This window comes from Pan paniscus, chromosome 2, assembly GCF_029289425.2.
Source record: "Pan paniscus chromosome 2, NHGRI_mPanPan1-v2.0_pri, whole genome shotgun sequence".
Lineage (NCBI taxonomy): Eukaryota > Metazoa > Chordata > Mammalia > Primates > Hominidae > Pan > Pan paniscus.
Genome location: NC_085926.1, coordinates 178,637,681 through 178,642,407, shown reverse-complemented (window position 1 = coordinate 178,642,407; position 4,727 = coordinate 178,637,681).

Here is a 4,727-nt window from a genome sequence, read left to right as displayed (position 1 = left end):
ACCATTGATACTATAAAGCAACTATAATCAAGTCTACACAGAAACCAAAAGCCAATATAATAGGATCAAATCCACAACATATCAATATTAACCTTAATTGTAAACAAGATAAATGTCCCACTTAAAAGGCACAGAGTGGCAAGTTGGATGAAGAAGCAAGGACCAACTGTATGCTGTCTTCAAAAGACCCATCTCACGTGCAATGACACCCATAAGCTCAAAGTAAAGAGATGGAAAAGATCTATCAAGAAAATGAAAACAGAAAAGATCAGGAGTTCCTATTTTTATTTCAGATGAAATAGACTTTAAACCAATAATAATCAAAAAGGACAAAGAAGGGCATTGCATAATGATAAAGGGTTCAACTCAACAAGAAGACTTCACTATCTTAAGTATATATGCACCCAACACTGGAGCATCCAGATTCATAAATCAAGTTCTTAGAGACCTACAAAGAGATTTAGATAACCACACAATGATAGTAGGAGACTTCAACACCCCAGTGACAGTATTAGATCAGTGAGGCAGAAAATTATCAAAGATATTTGAGATCTAAAACAGATATTTGGGACCTAAACTCATCTGTTGTAAACAGGGTTAAGAGGAAAGTTTATAGCCCTAATCATCCACATCAAAAAAGGAAGATCTCAAGTTAACAACCTAGCATCACCTACAGGAACTAGAAAAACAAGAGCAAACCAATCCCAAAGCTAGTAGGAGAAAAGAAATAACCAAAATCAGAGCTGAACTGAATGAAATGGAGACATAAAAATCCATACAAAAGACCAATGAAGGCAACAGTTGGTTCTTGAAAGAATAAATAATATTGATAGACTACTAGCTAGATTAATGAAAAAAAGGGAAGACCCAAACAAATGCAATCAGAAATGACAAAGGGGACATTACCACTGACCCTATAGAAGTAAAAAACCCTTGGAAACTATTAGGAACACCTCTATGCACACAAACTAGAAAATCTAGAAGAAATGAATAAATTCCTGGAAATGTACAGCCTCCTAAGATTGAACCAAGAAGAAATTGAAACCCTGAACAGATCAATAAGGAATTATGAAATTGAATCAGTAATAAAAATCCTTCCAACCAGAAAAGATCCTAGACTAGATGGATTCACAGCTGAATTCTACCAGACATAGAAAGAAGAGCTGGTACCAATCCTACTGAAACTATTCCAAATAATTGAGGAGGAGGGTCTCCTCCCTAACGCATTCTATGAGGCCAGCATCATGCTGATACCAAAGCCTGGTAGAGACATGCAAAAAAAGAAAACTTTAGGCCAATATTCCTGAGCATAGATGGAAACTTTCTCAACAAAATACTAGCAAACCAAGTCCAGCAGCATGTCAAAAAACTAGTCCACCATGATCAAGCAGGCTTTATTCCTGGAATGCAAGGATGGTTTAACATACACAAATCAATAAATGTGATTAATCAGATAACCAGAACTAAAACCAAAAACCATATGATCATCTTAGTAAATGCAGAAAAGGCTTTTGATAAAATCCAACATTCTTTCATGTTAAAAATCCTCAATAAACTAGGCATACCTCAAAATGAGCCATCTATGACCAACCCACAACTGACGTCATACTGAATGGGCAAAATCTAGAAGCATTCCCCTTGAGAACTGGAACAAGACAAAGATGCCCATTTTCACTACTCCTATTCAACATAGTACCAGATTCCTAGCCAGAGCAATCAGGCAAGAGAAAGAAATAAAAGGCATCCAAACAGGAAGAGAGAAAGCCAAACTATTTTTGTTTACAGATGATATGATTCTATACCTAGAAAACACCATAGCCTTTGCCCTAAGGCTCCTAGATCTGACAAACAACTTCAGCGAAGTTTCTAGATACAAAGTCATTGTACAAAAATCTGTAGCATTTCTATACACGAATAACATCCAAGCTGAGTGCCAAGTGAAGAACATAGTCCTATTCACAATAGCCACAAAAAGAATAAAATACTTAGAAATATAGCTAGCCAGAGAAGTGAAGTATCTTACAATGAGAATTACATAACACTGCTGAAAGAAATCAGAGACAACACAAACAAATAAAAAAAATTCCATGCTCATGTACAGGAAGATTCAATATTGTTAAAATGGTTATACTGCCTGATATAGTTTGACTGTGTCCCCACCCAAATCTCATCTTGAATTGTAGCTTGCTTAATTCCCATGTGTTGTGGGAGGAACGTGGTGGGAGATAATTAAATCATGGGGGCAGTTTCTCTCAGACTGTTCTCATGGTAGTGAATAAGTCTCACAAGATCTGATGGTTTTATAAGGGATTTCCCCTTTCACATGGCTCTCATTCACTCTTGCCTGCCACCATGTAAGATGTGCCTTTTGCCTTCCACTGTGATTATAACACCTCCCCAGCCACGTGGAACTGTCAGTCCATTGAACCTCTTTTTCTTTATAAATATCCAATCTCAGGTATGTCTTTATCAGCAGTGTGAAAATGAACTAATACAGTAAATTGGTACCAGGAGTGGGGCACTGCTGTAAAGATAACTGAAAATGTGAGAGCATCTTTGGAACTGGGTATCAGGCACAGGTTGGAACAGTGTGGGGGGCTCAGAAGAAGACAGGAAAATGTGGGAAAGTTTGGAACTCCCTAGAGACTTGTTGAATGGCTTTGACCAAAATGCATATAATGACATGGACAATGAAATCCAGGCTGAGGTAGTCTCAGATGGTGATGAGGAACTTGTTGGGAACTGGAGTAAAGGTGACTCTTGCTATGTTTTAGCAAAAAGACTAGTGACATTTTGCACCTGCCGTAGAGATTTGTGAAACTTTGAACTTGAGGGAGATGATTTAGGGTATCTGGTGGAAGAAATTTCTAAGCAGCATAGCATTCAAGAGGTGATTTGAGTGCTGTTAAAAGCATTCAGTTTTAAAAGGGAAACAGATCATACAAGTTTGGAAAATTTGTAGCCTGATGATGTAGAGGAAAAGAAAAACCCATTTTCTGAGGAGAAATTCAACCAGCTATAGAAATTTGCATAAGTAATGAGGAGCCAGATGTTAATCACCAAGACAATGGGGAAAATGTCTCCAGGGCATGTCATAGGGCATTCATGGTCTACCCTATCATCACAGGCCCAGAGGCCTAGGAGGATAAAATGGTTTCCTTTGCTGAGCCCAGGGCCCCCCAGGTGTGTGCAGCCTAGGGACTTTGTGCCCTGCATCCCAGCCACTCTGGCCATGGCTAACAGGGGCCAAGGTACAGCTCGGTCTGTGGCTTCAGAGGATGCAAGCCCCAAGTCTTGGCAGCTTCCTTGTGGCGTTGAGCCTGCGGGTGCACAGAGGTCGAGAATTGAGGTTTGGGAACTTCTATCTAGATTTCAGAGGATGTATAGAAATGCTTGGAAGTCCAGGCAGAAGTTTGCTGAAGGGGCAGGGCCCTCATGGAGAACCTCTGCTAGGGCAATGCAGAAGGTAAATGTGAGCTTGAAGCCCACACACAGAGTCCCCACTGGGGCACTGGCTAGCAGAGCTGTGAGAAGAGGGCCATCATCCTTCAGACCCTAGAATGGTAGATCCACTGACAGCTTGCATCATGCACCTGGAAAAGCCACTGACTCTCAACGTCAGCTCGTGAAATCAGCTGGGTGGGAGGCTATACCCTGCAAAGCCACAGGGGTGGAGCTGCCCAAGACCATGGGAACCCACCTCTTGCATCAGCATGACCCAGATGTGAGACACGGAGTCAAAGGAGATCATTTTGGACTTTAAGATTTGATTGCCCCACTGGATTTCAGACTGCATGAGTCCTTTAGCCCCTTTGTTTTGGCCAATTTCTCCCATTTGGAATGAGTGTATTTATTCAATGCCTGTACCCCCATTGTATCTAGGGAGTAACTAAACTTGCTTTTGATTTTATAGGCTCATAGGCGGAAGAGACTTGCCTTGTCTCAGATGAGACTTTGGACTGTGGACTTTTGAGTTAATGCTGAAATGGGTTAAGGCTTTGGGGGACTGTTGGGAAGGCATGATTGGCTTTGAAATGTGAGGGCATGAGATTTAGGAGGGGCCAGCAGTGGAATGATATGGTGTAGCTGTGTCCCCACCCAAATCTCATCTTGAATTGTAGCTCCCATAATTCCCATGTGTTGTGGGAGGGACTCAGTTGTAGATAATTGAATCACGGGGGCAGTTTTCTCCATACTGTTCTCATGGTAGTGAATAAGTCTCACAAGATCTGATAGTTTTATAACTGGTTTCCCCTTTTGCTTGGCTCTCATTTTCTCTTGCTGCTGCCATGTAAGACTTGCCTTTTGCCTTCTCCCATAATTTTGAGGCCTCTCCAGCCACATAGAACTCTGAGTCCATTAAACCTCTTTTTCTTTATAAATTATCCAGTCTCAGATATGTCTTTATCAGCAGCGTGGAAATGGACTAATACACTGCCCAAAGCAATGTACAGTTCAATGCTATTCCTATTAAACTACCAATGACATTTTTTACAGAATTAGAAAAAAACTATTCCAAAATACACATAGAACCAAAAAAGAGCCTGAATAGCCAAAGCAATCCTAAGCAAAAACAAACAAAAAAACAAACCAAAAAAAAAACCCACCCAAAACCAAAACCAAAGGCATCACACTACCTGATATCAAAGTATACTATAAAGCTACAGTAATCAAAACGCATGGTAATGGTACAAAAACAGATGCATAGACCAAAGAAACAAGTACGA